The following is a 16,311-nucleotide window of genomic DNA, read 5'->3' as shown; positions in this document are numbered from 1 at the left end:
CCACGGGGTTGCAAAGAGTCAGACATGACTGAGCGACTGAACTGAACTGAACTGATATTTATTGGAAGAAAATCCATGTAAACAGCCTCACACAATCCAAACTCATGCTGTTCAAGGGTCAACTGTGGCGTACATTCTTGAAATAGGCTGTAAATGTACCTTCTCTGTTGAGACAGCCAGGACTTTAATATCATGCTTCTTCTTTCTGTGCTCTGTATTACTTCATTTCAGTAAGGACTTTACCAGAACTTTCAGTGCCTAATAAATAGTATTTGAATAATTGCTAAGTTGCTTACATATTATCAATAATAAAATAATGACCTGGTATTAAGAATGTAAATGTCATTCCTATTTTATTGTGGCAATATTAAATTTAACAGAGACTCAACTTTGAATCTAGTTAAGTGATGATAGATAGAATTATGGCTCCTTTTACATTCCCCATGTGCCATATAATAACATTTTAAAAATAGGTTACAAAGAAGAATATTAATATTACAAACAAATGTTCAACAGTAGCAACACAAAGGAAAAGTACAAGGTTTCTGACTTTACAAGACCAGTTCTCTAATACCTGACCTATGGAGCTGCTTTCAGCTTTAAAGGGAAACACTGACTGCATAATATTTTAAAAGCAAGACGAAGATGAAAACACTTAAGGTGTACAGAATGCAGTTACAAAAATTTTTAGTTAAAGAGGCCTTAAAGATAACCAATTCTCAGTTCATTAATTTTATAGAAGAGACTCTCATATCTAGAAAGTTTCACACAGTGAGGAAACTCAGTTCCCTCAGAACTCAGGGTCCCACAGTGAACAGCTGGTGTATTTAATAATAAAACCTATTTTGTTTTAAATAACCAAAAATATTTTAATTGTTTCATACTTTTACTTTGAGATATATTTAAAACACCATGTAGAAAAAGTAGTAAATTCTATTTGTACAAGTCTGTGAGTACACAAGTATTTGTTTCCATTGTTTATTTAACTAATCTGTAATTACAAATATGTTGTTTTACCTACACAGCTCTCCTGAATTAAATGAGTCTATCGTCATATAGAAAAATAACCAGTATAAAAAAATTCAGTATTTACATTTTATGCAAATCAATTGATTAGTAAATTCCCGGATACCGAAACGGTAAGACAGATCCTGCCATGGCTGTGGCAGGCAGAATACTGAACAAGGTAGAAACCAAGGCTTTACACAGAATCCAGGGGAAATGATACCACTTTGGATACCACAGTGATAGCTTTTCCAGAAAGGCATAATGACCATAAGTACATTTTAGTTGATTCCTTCCCCCAAATAAAACACTTGAAGAAGGATATAGAAGATTTAGAAAATGTTCAGAAGAAGTGATCAGGATGGAGAAAATGTTTTTGTCTGAATGGAGTCATTTTCCTCCCCATCCTATAGTGTAGTTTTTTTTTTTTTTTTTTGCAGGCAGGAAAACCTTTTATTTTAAACCACAAATAATCAGCAGGTGGCCACAACTATCCATGTTTCATTAAAATCACATAAAACCTAGGTACAAAAGCACCACTGATTATTGCTCTAGAAAAACGGCATGAAAAAATCCAAATACGCAGAGTAAAAGCACCACAGTATGCCCAGGACTAAATTTTTAAAGCAAGTGCATGGAATGCTGAATCAATTTTACAGACAGCTTCCAATATTAAACTGGTATTTATTTTACTCAAGGATGATGGAAATTTCCAAAAAGCACGACTATGAGAAGGTAAAATGTCCATCCTTATATATTTTTGTATGCCAACTAGTAGAGTCCTAAAAAATTAGCATTTACAAAATACTCGGTAAAAATAGCTTTTAAAAGTTATCCCCAAAGGTACATAAAATCAACCCCAATTTTCATGACCATTCATTCTCCCTCGTTAGCTACAGATTCAGTTTTCTGTGCCTCTTCAGCTTGAGTGTCACCATTTTCAGCCAGTGCGGCGGTACCTTCCTTCCCAGGCTCCTGCTTCTCCTCCTTCTTCCCTTTAACACTTTTGCTAACCTTTGTTGCCGGTTCTTTCTTAGCAGATGTTTTTCTTGGTTTAGGTTCAGGTTTGGGGGGAGCAGGTTTCGCTGACAACCTGGCAGACCGTCTGGTGGGCTCCTGTTTAGTTACTTTGGATCCATCCTTGCCCTCTGTATTTTCTGGAGACTTTCTCTTCGGCATAATGACTGTATTCGTGCAGCTGAAAAGTAAAGCAACGGGCTGGAACTGCTGGCCCCGCCGCTGGATGCTGCCGCCGCCGCAGCTGCTCACACGCAGGTCTCGGCGTAGCCCGGCCTCCGGGACCTCAACCTCGGCGGCTCCCTCCGGGGGCCCTCTACTCGCTGGTCTCAGTGTTCGTTTTTAAAGTGCTATTTGGGAAATACTGAATTCTGTATATTAATTTTGTACCTTATCATATTATGCAAACCTATTATTAATTCTAGTAATTCTTCAGTTTGATTCTCCCAAATTTTCCAGGTATACACTCAAACAGTATAAATATTATGATTTTGTTTCTTCCTTTTCCACATGTATAACCCATCTTTTATTTTCATATTGCATTGACTAGAACTTCTGGAAGAATGCTTCAGCAAGCATGTGGAAGATGGGTGTAATTAGGTGTACTTTTCTGGCTCCTTACATGTGTGGATTATCCTTATTAATAACAGTTTATTATTAAAATAAACAGTAATTTTATATATCAAGGGAGGGAAATTTCCTTATTTGCTGTATAGTATCTTGGGTCCTTTGGACCCAAGTATAGGGTGCCTATCAGTATAGGTCACTCCTACCAGGCAGAGTGTTTTCAATCAAGAATACTCTGCGGGACTGATTGCCTTTCATTCTAGTACTGCAGAGTTGCGTTTGGCTGATGAAATAAGATGTGGTCCAGGAGGGAAGGGGTGATTTTACTTTGACACAAACATGAGCTGCAACCTCCAGGCCTCCTAAGCTCTGCTGATTTATAACTGACATACAAGCAGCTGCAACTATTTAAAGTGTATACTTTGATAAGCATTTATAAATCATCTTGAAACAGTCACCACAGTCAAGGTAATGAACATATTAATCATCCTCTAAAATTTCCTCATACCCCTTTATAATTATTCTCTCGCTCCCCTCCCTTCTCCACCCAACTCCATTCCCAGGCAGTCAGCTATCTGCTTTCTGTTCCTGTGGATCAGTTTGCATTTTTAGGAGTTTTATAAAAGGAATTATAAAACATTTTTTTTGTAGGTGGCTGCTTAGCTTCTTTCACCCGATAATTATTTTTTATATTCATCCATGTATGTTTACATATTCATCAATGCATGCATCTGTAGTCTGCTTCTTTTAGTTGCTGAGTAGTAATCCCACTGCATGCAAAAACCACAATCTGCTTATCCACTCGCAAAATGATGGACATTTAGGGTGTTTCCAGGTCTTGGCATTACAAATAAGGCTGCTGTGTGCATTCTTGTGTAAGACTTTGTGTGAACATATGCCTTCATTTCTCTTAGGGAAATACCTAGGAGTGGAATAACTGTGGGTAAGTTTATGACTGACTTTTTAAGAAACTGCCAAATTATTTTCCGAAGTATTATAATGATTTTATGTTCCCAGCAGCTTTGTATGAGGTTGCAGTTTCTCCACATACTCTACAACAGTTAGTATGCTCATTTTTAATGTTACTTACTTATTTAGCTATTCAACAACATGTACACTGGTGCGTTTAATTTGCACTTCCCTAAAGCAAGATTTTTCAACCTTATTACTAGTGACGTATATGCATGCTTGCTAAGTTGCTTCAGTCATGTCTGACTCGGCGATTCGATGGACCATAGCCCGCCAATCTCCTCTGTCCATAGGATTCTCCAGGCAAGAATACAGGAGTGGAGGCCCGTTTCCTCCTCCAGGCCGTCTCTGGGACTCAGGGATCAAACCCTAGTTTCTTCCATCTCGGCATTGGCTGGGGAGTTCTTTATCACTAGCGCCACCTAGGGAGCCCCAGTTACTATTGACATTTTGGGCCAAATAATTCTTTGTGTTTGGGGTTGCACTGTACATTGTAGGAATGTTAGGGGCATCCCTGGCCTCTACTCACTACACGCCAGTAGTACTCTCTGCCTCAGTTGTGACAATCAAACATGTCTCCAGATATTGCCAAATGTCTCTGGTGTGTAGGAGCAAAATTGCACTCAACTGAAAGCATTGCTTAACGACTAACGATATTGGCCGTCTTTTCATGGGCTTATTTGCCATTGATATACCTTCTTAGTGAAGTATCTTTTCAAAAGTTCTGTCTATTTTAAAGATGAGTTATTTGTCTTATTATTGAGTTGTGAGAATTCTTAAATATTCTATATACCAGTCATTTGTTGGATATACGGTTGAAAATAATTTTTCCCATTCTATGTCTTGCATTTCCATTTGTAAAGCATTGTGTTTGGAAAAGCAAAGTTCCTAATTTTGATGAAGTCTAATTTATTGATTATTTTCTTTATAGTTTGTATTTTTTGTATTCTGTTTAAATGTAACTATGGTTTTCTCCCATTTTCTTCTTGAAGTTTTATTTAGTCCTGTGATTAATTTTGAGTTAATGTTAACTTTTATGCATGGTAAGAGGTAAGTCAAGTTTCACTTAAAATTATTTATTTTTAATTATCAATGTTCAAATTAAATAGGTTTATTTTAATTAATTATTTAAATTGCTTTATAATATTGTGTTGGTTTCTGTCATACATCAACATGAATCAAGGTTCACTTTTTAAATACAGAGAGCCAATTGTTCCAGCACCTATGCTGAAAAGCTTATTTTTTCTCTATCGAATTGCCTTTGTAGCTTTGTTGAAAACGAGTTGTATATGCCTGTGAATTTACTTCTGGGCTCTCCATTTTGTTCTATTGGTCTCTATATCTTTATAATGATACCTCAATGTCTTGATTACCATAGGTTTATAGTTAAGTGTAGAAATTAAATACTGTAAATCCTTCAATTTTTTTTTAACATTGTTCTACATGCTAGATCTGTTATTACTATGATGTTCTAATGGAGATTTTCTATTTTCCTCATTACTTCTACATTTATGAATTGGAATTTTTGAACAAAATGTTTTCCTTCTTCCTCACTTATTAATTCAGTCATTTATTTATATTAGTGTTGACTCATGGATATTTATTGTATTATTTCACTTAAAATTCAATATTATTATGTATTTTCTTTCTCATATTGTTCTATATTTTGCCATTACATATTCTTTCAGGTTGACTTCTGTGTTTTTTTTTTTTCTTTCAGGGTGGAATTTGCATATAATTTATAATATCAGCAGAATGTAAAATGTATAAACAGGATAATTTTGCCATGAACTTTGCCAACATATCTTCTAAAATCAATTCTCATATTAGTTACTTCATAAACTCGCTTTTAAAAAATTATGGCAAAAAATATTACATGAAATTTACCACTTCAATAACTTTTAACTGTATATATGTCCGTTTCAGCCACGCCACATGGCTTGCAGGATCTCAGTTCCCTGACCAGGAATTGAACCCAGCCCATGACAGTGAAAGCCTGGAATCCTAACCATGAGGCCATCAGGGAACTCCCCAAAATAAGTATATTTTTAAAAAATCACATAACGGAGATCCATTTTAGGTGCTTTGGTTCATACTTGATTGCTGTGCAAGGATGGAAACAGCAAAGTCATTATGGAGACTGTTGCATTAGGGCCTTGGAGTACTGTGTAAAGAGATGGATAAGATGAAACATATTAGTAAAATACCAAGGAGATAACGCTGGCAAGACTTAGCATTTGATTGAAGGTGGTTAAAGACTGAAACTTTATGCAATAGGCCAGAAATAATGAGAGTGATATTTTTTATAAGATAATCTGTGTACCACTCATAGCATATGCTACCTTCTATTATAATCAATCTATTTATAACCAGGCCTTTGCTAGTAAGTTCACAAGCCTCTGGTGGAAGGGACCGGATTTTACATATCCTTCTGTCACCAGAGTTTGACTCTGCCCCATTGCAGTAGATTTATTACCATCTCTAGTGAGATGACCACAATTAGAAGAGCTTCCCGGCTTCCTCCTGCTTCTACGGCTATCCTTGCTCGGCTCCTGTTCCCCTGTTGTTGTTGAGCCACTAAATTGTGTCTGACTCTTTGAGACCCCATGGACTGCAGCCCGCCAAGCTCCTCTGTCCATGGGATTTCCCAGGCAAGAGTACAAGAGTGGGTTGCGATTTCCTTCTCCAGGGGATCTTCCTGACCCAGGGATCGAACCTCCATTTCCTGCTTGGCAGGTGGATTCTTAACCACCAAGCCACCTGGGAAGCCCTTCCTCCTCTTACACCAACTGGTAAATGCGGGCCTTTCTCAGGGTTCTGTTAGCATATTGTCTCTCATGGTGACCCTGTGATTGTAAATAGCACATCAATTTTGATAACTGCCAGGTCCAACCCTCTCTTCTGAGTTTTGTAAACAGAGACTTAACTGACTACTTCACAGCTCCACTGGCAAGTCTCACAGGCACCTCCAACTTATGCCAACATGTGAGGTCTTCCTTTCTCCCCTCCAACCTGCTCCTCCCACGGTCTTCTCCCTCTCTCTAAAGGTTGTCACCATCCACCCAGTTGCTCAAGCCAGAAACTTGTGAGTCATTCTTACACCTCCTTTCCCTTGCCTCCCACACCCAGTACATCGCCAAGTGTGCTGAGACACTTTCCAACACTCTCTGTCGAATCCATCCGCTTCTCTCCATCCCCACTGCTCATCACCCTGCCCCCAGACACTGCTAATTTCTCTCCTCACCACTAATTCCTTTCCAACTGAGTCTCACTTCCACTTCTGCCTTCTCATACCATTCTCCATGTAGCAGCTGCAGTGATTTAAAGGCACAAGTCAGATCTCCTAAGCATTCTTCAATAGATCTCACTGAACGTAAATTAAAATTCAAGATGCTTGATGTGATGCCCATCACATCAATGTTGTGCCTGACCTTCTCCAACTCCTACTTCTCCAACCTCATCTCTTGACATTTCCCCTTAGGCTACCACTCCCTCTGCTTCAATTACCTAAGCTTAGCTCTTTGATGCCTCAAGGCAGCACCTTCTTAGGGGGAAAGTCTTCCCAGAGCTTTTCACCTGGTCATCTCCAATTTATGCCTCAGGTCCAGCTTACTCTTACTTCCTCAAAGGGTCCTCCCTATCTTCCCATCTAAGTTACCTTCCTTCATTTTTCCCTTGTGTGACACTGTTTTCTCTCCCGTGGAAGACTGCGCCTTAACTCCCGGAATCCATTCTCCTTTTCTTTCGTAGCAATGGAGTTTAGCTGGGTCTTTGGCTGCATGCCTAAAAGTGTGTTTCCCTCCTTTGCACTCAGATATGGACATGCAACTATCTCAGCCAAGGTGATATGTATGGACATGATGTGTGCAAGTGTGAGTTTGAGGGCTTCCCTTTAAGTGCCAGAGCTTATCCTCTCCCTGGCCCGTGTGCTGGAAATGGTCACCCTGGACCAAGCATGGAATCCATATTGTGTGGATGGTGGGGTCATGCTATCAATCACGGACTGCCTACTTGTGGATTGCTACATGAGAAAAAAAAATTTATAATCCTATTTAACTACTGGACTTTTGAGTCTCTTTGTCACTGTAAAGGAGGCCTTGGATGGGTGGCTTATTTATTTATTTATTTTTTTTTTTGCTGAGCTAGCCAGCTTATGGGATCTCAGGATTTTTCGTTCCCCTGACCAGGGTTCCTGGGTCCTGGCAGTGAAAATGTCAAGTCCTAACCACTTGGATGGGTTTTAAGTAGAGAATTAAGGTCTGCTGGTAGCCCATCCAGGAGGCACAAGACAGTGTGAATGGTGCCCCATGGTGTTGTGCAACCCTGAGGAACTGCAAAGAAATGACACTGTCCCGTGTTCTTCAGGGTTACTTGGGTTGAAATAGGGAAGACTGATTGGGCTGAAAAAGCACAGTGAGGCAGAGAGGCCAGAGAAGGGACTGTCATAAGGCAGAGGAGAGAGAACCGCATGGATGAGCACAGCACAGGAATAGAGAGAAGAGGTGAAATTCCAGGAATATTCTCAAAGGTGGACTCCACAGGGCTTGGTGTTTCCTGGGTATGATAGACAAAATCATGACTTCCTAGAGATGTCCATGTCCTAATCTCAGGAACCTGTGACTCTGTTACCTTCCATTGCCAGAAGGACTTTGGAGATATGATCAAGTCAGGGTTCATGAAAGGAAGAGATGACCCCAGACCAGGAAGGTGAGCTCAGTGTAATAAAAAGGGATCTTATAAGAGGGAGGCAGGGGGGTCAGAGTCAGAAGAGGCAGTGTGGCTGCTGAAGCAGACGTCAGAGTATGTATATACTGTGAAGATGGGAGAAAGGGGCTATGAGCCAAGAGGCCCAGTCTAGAAGCTGGAGAAGTCCAAAAAGTGGATTCTCCCCCAAAGCCTGCAGGTGGAATGCAGCCCTGCAGACATTGATTCTAGCCTGGAAAAACCCACTTTGGATTTCCAACTTACAGACATGTAAGATAGTAAATTTGTGTTATTTGACTTCACTGCATTCATGGTAGCTTGTTAGAGCAGCATAGGAAATTAATATGCTGGGTGTGGGGGTTAGGGTGAAGGGAGAGGTAAGTACAGCGCGTTGCGCAACTGAGTGGGGGTGATGGTTTGAAAGTGAAAGTGTCAATCGCACAGATGTGTCTGACTCTTTGCGACCTCAGAGACTGTAACCCACCAGGTTCCTCTGTCCATGGGATTCTCCAAGCAAGAATACTGGAGTGGGTTGCATTCCCTTCTCCAAGGCATCCTCCTAACCCAGGGATCAAACCCAGGTCTCCTGCACTGCAGGCAGATTCTTTACCATCTCAGCCACCAGGGAAGCCCGTGACGGTTTGGGAGCCCAGACGTAAAAGCCAGTGGGGGAGGGCTGGCGGATGGGCGTCTGTGAAACAGACAACCTGCTGGAACTGGCCACTTGGGTCTGGCAGCGAGGAGAGGCGCTGCCCTGGAGATAGGGGTAGGGGGGCATCCTTAAATATTCCGGGATTAAAGCCAAGGGCGGGGGTGAGAGCAGTCACAGAAAAAAAGGAGGAAAGAAAGGCCAAGAACAAAACTGAAGTGGAACGGGGGAGTGGCCTGGGAGGAATTGCAAAACCCAAGGCTGTAGGTCACAGAAGTCAGAGGCAGGGAGAGTTTCAAGGTGCGGTATGGATCATAGTGTCCTATGTTGCTGACAGAGAAAACTGGATGGCATCATTTGGCTTAAAATAAAATCCCCAGTCTGCCATATGTGAATATTCATGTTTGTAAGAGTTTGCATGTGCTAGGAAGAGGGACTGATTAACAGCCTGGGCCCTGGAGCCAGATGACCTGGGTGCGAGTCTACCTCGATGCAGATCCTGTCACTGACAAGTGGTGTGGGTTTGGCCAAGTCACTCCACATTTATATGCACCAATTTCCTCTTTTGTAAAATGAGGCGATAACTACCTACGTGTATGTGACTGTTGTGAGGCTTAAATCAAGAAATACATAAAAAGGGCTTTGGACAGTACCTGGCACAGGTAAGTTCTATGTAAGTGTTAGCTATTTTTTTCTCATTATTACCTATTGTAATATGTTTGCTATTTAAGGGGTCAATTCTGCCAAAGGAAATAAGAGAAACAAACACTGTAAGGAGAAGAAATGAAATTAAATAAAAGCAAGTAGTTTGTAAGACTAAGTAGTGCATATGTCAGCTGAACATAGAGAGGAAATGTCGGAAAGTCCAAGTAGGCACCAAATATTCTTGGTACAGTAAATATTCATGAGGCTTATTAGCACTCAATATTCAGGCAGGCTTCAAATGACCACCCACTGGTGACAAGAACACAGCCTCCATTTGTTCTCTGCCTGAGAAATGCCGATAAAATCCCGCAGCTGCTCATCAGGCTAATTGGTGAGCTGGAACTGTAGCCAGCCATCCTCACTTCTTATCTCTCAATAGAGAAAATATGTGCTTGCTCTGGCCCCAGGTACCCTCTGACTGCCAGGATCGACCTCAACTCTGATCCTTATAATCCCACCATCAGTATAGGAAAACTGACACAGGAGATAAAGGCATAGGTTCTCTGCATATTTCATAAAATATACCATCTGCTTATACCCTAGTCTCTGTGTTAATCTAGCTCCCGATCTCTTCTTCTGCATTTTAACTTGATTCAATTAGCCACATGATTTCAACACCCTAATTGTGTCTTCGAACCTTTCTGGGCAATGACCTCTGGGACAGCTGATTTCCCAGCCCACAGCCACTAGTCACCTCACAGGGGTAGCAGATGGGGGAGGAGAGGCAGGGCCCTTTTCGTTTCTGCATGTTTGCATCTTCTCCTTAGTTACACTGATGGGGAAGGGGCTACCAGGAAAAACCGGGAGTAAGAAATGGCAACCCGCTCTAGTATTCCTGCCCGGAGAATCCATAGACAGAGGAGCCTGGTGGACTACAGTCTCTGGGGTCGCAAAGAATCAGACACGACTGAACACACACATACCAGGAAAAAATCCTGCCCTAAAAAGGCCAATTAAAACAACATTTTGTGCTCTGCTGACCCTTGAGGGCACCATTCCTATCTGAAACCAGCTTTAACTTCTAGAATGATTTTGCCTCACGTGTCAACATGGAACCACCTCTGGGCAGCTCTAAGTTAAGAACAATCCCCCACCCACCCTGCCTTCCTTTCTTAAACAGGACCTGGATCATGTTAGACCTGGAGTTTGTTCACATTCTTCCTTTTCTTTTTCTTTCTTTTTCAAAAGGTTGCTTCTTTAATATCGGGACAGATAAGAAGCATGATAATTCTATTATGACAGCTACCAACTGGTTGGAGTTGTTCAGTTCCAAATTCTGCGTGGGAAGCTGTCTCTAGGCGACATCAGACCAAAACCTGTCATTTTCAGAGTCTAGTCACCACCTCGATCTCCTTCATGAAACTTTAACACTCAGTGCTTTTCATTGTTTTGCTTTTATCTGTATTGCAAGTGGATTTATCATGAGGCTAATGGAGCATAAGGTACCCAATCCCAGATTCCAGGAGGGGCCAAGGTGACTGTGTAACTTTGTTTTATTCTCTGTAAAGAGGAGCCTCTAATCCTAAAACTTCATGGCCTATAAAATTCTCATCAGTATGATTTCATGGTTAAGAGCTTAAACTCTAGACATGAAAGCCTTCTCACCCATTTACTATTTAAGTCATTTTAGGTAGGTCACATTCAGTTTCAGGCTTGGTGTCCTCAGCTGTAAAATGGGAATGATAGTACCTATACTTTTAGGATTACGGTAAAACTCAAACCGTACTTAAACAGAGCTTCCTCTAGGAGAAACGTTCATCCGTGTTAGCTGTCACTATTATTGTCATTATTGCCAGATCAAGACTCCTTGAGAGCAGGATCTGGTACCCCAAAGGCCCATCACAGGCGCCCCAAAAATGCCTGCTGAAGGAACACCTTTTACAGCCACCCTCTCCCCACCCTCTCTGCATGTCTAGCCAGAAATACAACTCTAATTACATTTCTGATGCAACAGACATCGTTATCTCTTCAGCGAGATACTCGGGTAGCACCTTCTCAGTTTTAAAGCTTGCTTCAGTCTCAGCTCTTCCCCGGTGAGTCCGGCCACCCCGGTTATTTGTCTCCTGCCCAGCTCCCTCTCTCCCGGGTCACCTGAGGACTGTTGGCCAGGCCACGGTCGGTCTACAAGACGCTGAGCGAACGCATTAATACTGTCGGCGTTCTGCGTGGCACTTAATAGATGCTCAATAAACGATGACTATGCTTGTTGTTGATCTTTGCAATTCCCGACCAGCCGTCCGTCCCCTCTCCGCCTCCTCCCCCCGGAGCTAGGCCCGCACCGGCCGCCTTGTGGGGGGTGGTCTCAGCCGGGGGCGGGGGACCCGCGGACCGACTCTCGCGTCTGCTCCCCACCAGCGCGGCGCGGTTCCCGGGCAGGGCTGAGGCCGCGGGTCCCCCGGGGCCGCCCGGGCGGGCGGGAGGCCGGGAGGAGCTGCCGCCGACGCATCCGCCGCCGCCGCAGGAGGCGGGGCGCTGCACCTGGCGGCGGATTCTCCGCGCTCGGCCCTGAAACGGGTCCAGCCGGTAGCGAACGGCGGAGGCCGGGCGGGAGAAGCAGGCAGGAGGGGACAGGGAGAGGAGGTCGGGCCGGCCGGAGCTCTCGGCTCGCCGATCCTGGTCTCCCCACTGGCTCGCATTCCCCCGCCGCAGCCCCGGAGGAGCCGGCTACCCGCCCGAGATGGTGCGCGCCGCCCCGACAGCCGCCGCCCCGGCGCCCAGAGCCGCCGCCCCGCGCCGGGGGGAGAAGGCGCCCCGCGCCCCGCGCAGCTGAGCGTCGCCGCCGCCCGCCGCAGGTGAGTCGGCGCCCGGGCCCCCGGGGGCGGGGAGCACCCCTCCGGCGCGCACACCTGCTGTGCGGAGGGGGGTGGGGGGCGCTGGCGAGGGCGGGCCCGGAGCCCGGGCGTCGCGGTGAGGGGTGTCACCGCTGGCCCCGATCGCCCGCTGCTGTCTCCCTCCCCTTGGATTCCCCCGTCGCTCGTCATCTTTTGGGGTGCTGGGGCCGGCTACAGCCGGCACCCCGGCGCGGGCAGCACTTCCGCAAACGTAACTGGAGTCAGGAAAACAAAGGCGCTGCCCAAGGGAGCCCTCGCCCGGCGCCGGCAGCAGCCCGGGTGCGGGGTGAGGTTGGGCCCCAGTGTCCAGGCCCTTCTTGGCCCAGCCCCACTCGCGCCCTTGCCAGAAACATCGTCGGGAGAAAGGGAAGCTAAAACCCCCAGACAGCCAGCGAACAGATACATAGCCGCTAGTGTGGCTAGAGGAGGAAATGAACAGCGTCTGCTTCCCCCAGGTGAACAAATAGGGGAAAAAAAAAACCCTCTTTCCCTTGCCTGCTACCATTCTAGAAGAACTGTGCTTCTTTACTTCAACTCGGCCTAACGTGTCCCTAGAGCCATTTTGAGGTAACAGTAGGGGTTTCTAGTCTTTTGGGGTCCTGTTTATCTTCTACTCAGCCCCCTACAAATTTAAGTAGGATGGTGAAAAATCCCAAATGCAACTTTCCCCCTCATTTACCCACCCCCACGTGACCAGGCAGGTGGATTGATTACCCTTAAGGCCAGGAAACGGTGCATTTCTCCTCTCCCACACACATGCGCAACCAAGAACGTGTCCTTTCATCCAAAAATATTCAATAAACATTTTCCAGAGCTACGGGAACAGATAAAACCATACCTGTCCGTAATAGGAAAGAACCTTAGAGAGCTGGTGTCTAGATATTTGTATGCCGTCAGGCGGGTCACATCTTGAGCCTCCGTTTTCTCAACTGTCAAAGGAGATGGTTGGACAGTATAGTGGACAAGCTTCCCCCTAATTGTTCTAGAAGTTTAGGATTTTGTGGAAATCTAACCTCTTCAAAATAAATGAATGCACAAGGTGTGGTGGATGTCCATTGGACCAAGGAGGTGATGAAAGCAGGCCCCTGGTGTCTGCAGGGCGTTCCTTTCCCTAAGATGTGACCACGAGTCTGCTACAGGTGTGTGCATCATTGATGGCCTTGGTACGTGAAAGGAGGGGACAGGAGGCAGCTTCATTGGAAAGACTGGCTTTTGACCCTTTAAGCTGCTGGTCATCAGCAGAGATGAGAGGCATTTTCAGTGATTTTGTGGTACTCAGATGATTTGTGTTTGTCACAAGTTGTAGGAAAAACTTAGGATTGCTTTAAGGAGGAGGCTTGGAAATTGCTACTGAGCGCAGAGCAAGATACCCTGGGGGATTAGGAGGAGAAAGGATCATATTTCAATAATGCATTACAGCTGCTAGGCATGTTTACAGTAATTTATTTCTAAGACACTTTCAATGTCTGTACGAATAAATTTAATATGAAAACATGAAGCCAAACCAAAACACAACGATAAACAAAATAGCAAGGTTTGCAGGTATTTGGTGATAACGAGGTATCAGATCACCAGGTCTAGCATATATAGTTTCTGGATTATTAACGGTAATAAGGCACTTTTTGAGCACTTAGAATGTTCAAGGCACCATCTTAAACACTTAAATTCTTAAACTCTGTAAGATAAGTCTTTTCCCATTTTACGGATGACTAAAGGAAGCTCAAATGGTTGAGACTTACACAAACCACAAAATCAGTAGGAGGTGGGGTTAGATTTGACCCTGTGTCTCTGCCTCCAAAGCCCCGGAAATTTCCACACAGTGTCCCTCCCTATTCAAGACTCAGGAAGCCTCACCACCTACGCAGGTGCCTTCCTTTGCTTCTTGACTTTGACAATTAATTTCATTTTGATATACATACATTACTATGTTAACATTTATCTGTGTAAGATTGCAAGAAAATCTACATACTTATAGGGCATATGTATTTATGCATGTACATTCACCCATTTGTTCTCACCATTTGTATGTTGAAAGCAAGTGTAAAAATGATCATAACCAGATATATTAGTATTAGACCGAGAGGTTTTTTGTTTTACTTCTTTTGCTATTCAGTAAATCTTGATTTAGCAATCTCATTGTAGGGAAAGGAAGTGCAATACATGTAAACATGTCTGTTAGCTCCTTTGGCAGATTATCTTAGGAAAAATATCATGATATGGTAAGTGAAAAAAGGAAATTGCAGAAGATATTTATATATAGACCTGCATACAAGCACACGTATACCTTGCTGTCTCTTCACGTGGCTTCCTGAAGGAAGTGGGTTCAGATGATAAAGAGAGGAGGGTACTTTTCCTTTTTACTTATAAAGTTATTTTGGGCTTAGAAAACTTTTTTTTTTTTTTTTTTTTTTTTGCAACAGGCACTTGTTTTTTTTATTTTATAAACTAAATAGAGAAGCAGAGTAGAATTGATTCACCTAATAACAGAAAATAAGAAAAAAGTGAATGTGCCTAAACTGTAATATTAGAGAAGTGAAACATGGGACTTGGGATATCAAAGAGGAAAGTGGTATTCTGGAATTTGCAGGTAAGGGAGCAAAGGGTGATGAGTCTTGGCTGACTAAGTTTTATCTTTTTTAATAATACCTATAGCATATTCTATAGTACACCCGATTTTCCTCCATAATAAGAATGCTTTGGTACACACACCCCAATTTTTAAAAATTATTTTATCTATTTTTTGGCTGTGCTGGGTCTTTGCTGCTTGCAGTCCTCTCTAGTTGCAGCGAGAGAGGGCTACTGTCTAGTTGCAGTGCATAGGCGTCTCACCGCAGCACCTTCTCTTAATGGGGAGCAGGGGCTCTCGGGTTCGCAGGCTGCAGTAGCCGTTCCCAGGCTCTAGGGCACAGGCTCAGTAGCTGTGGCGCAGGCGCTTAGTTGCTCTGTGGCATGTGGGATCTTCCTGGACCAGGGATCAGACCCATGTCTCCTGCATTGGCAGGTAGATTCTTTACCACTGAGCCACCAGGGAAGCCCCCACACACCCCAGTGTGCCTGCTGGAGAAGGTGGTAAGAATGTTTTCCTGCTCTTGCTAGTGGTGGCTATCTTTGGAAGCATAATTGGTCTTTACGTAGAAGGTAGGAGTGCGTGTGTTGTGTGCTCAGGCGTGTCTGACTCTTTGCAACCCAGTGGACTGTAGCCCGCCAGGCTCCGCTGTCCATGGAATTTCCGTGGCAAGCATACTGGAGTGGGTTGCCATTTCCTCCTCCAGGGGATCTTCCCAACCCAGGGATCAAATTTTTGTCTCCTGCCTTGGCAAGCAAATTCCTTACCACTGAGCCACCTGGGAAGCCCAGAAGTTAGGAGTAGGAGATATAAATTTACCTGCTGTGTCATTTCTATGAAATGACTTCAGATGTAATTATTTTTAGTAACATAATTTCATGAGCAGGAAGCTATTATCAAGTTAATCTAGTCTGATGCATATATATATATCCATACACATATAGTTTAAGAAACATACATATGTGTATATGTACATAATCTTGTCTGATGTATATATACACAATCCCACAATTTGGCTTAGTTTTATATAATACTAATAAAAAGCACTGCTTAGAATTCTTAAAAATTATTGCATTTCCCTGCTCAGACTTAGAAATCCAGAATCAAATACATTCACATTTTTCAGAATCAAGAAAACACATTCTTCCTTGTGTTTTCTACATGAAGGAAAAGTGAATAAGGTTGGTTCATTGTAAATGTAATAGGCAATCCTGAGAAAAGGGTAACTGTAAAATTATTTTGCAGAAGAGATATTCTGACAATTTTAGGTGACATCCAACATTTCCTGTAGGGTTCTA

General features: G+C 43.4%; 1 protein-coding gene and 1 pseudogene across 3 annotated transcripts in view; one reads left to right on the top strand and one right to left on the bottom strand.

Moving 5' to 3' along the window:
* Positions 1-42: 42 nt before the first annotated feature.
* Positions 43-2,373, bottom strand: LOC139038017 (high mobility group nucleosome-binding domain-containing protein 3 pseudogene; annotated as a pseudogene).
* Positions 2,374-12,103: 9,730 nt separating this feature from the next.
* The window catches only part of MFSD6 (major facilitator superfamily domain containing 6), an 83,222-nt gene continuing 79,014 nt past the window's right edge, over positions 12,104-16,311 (top strand). Inside the window, exon 1 of one of the 3 annotated variants that reach the window (XM_070475853.1) lies at positions 12,104-12,408. The gene's annotated coding sequence lies outside the window, so the exon portion shown is untranslated. The remainder of the gene's footprint in view (positions 12,409-16,311) is intronic. The other 2 variants (XM_070475854.1, XM_020904285.2) reach the window with 2 other exon arrangements.

This window comes from Odocoileus virginianus, chromosome 13 (assembly GCF_023699985.2).
Source record: "Odocoileus virginianus isolate 20LAN1187 ecotype Illinois chromosome 13, Ovbor_1.2, whole genome shotgun sequence".
NCBI lineage: Eukaryota > Metazoa > Chordata > Mammalia > Artiodactyla > Cervidae > Odocoileus > Odocoileus virginianus.
Note: the sequence above shows the minus strand (reverse complement) of the source record. Positions and strands in the feature narration are given on the sequence as shown.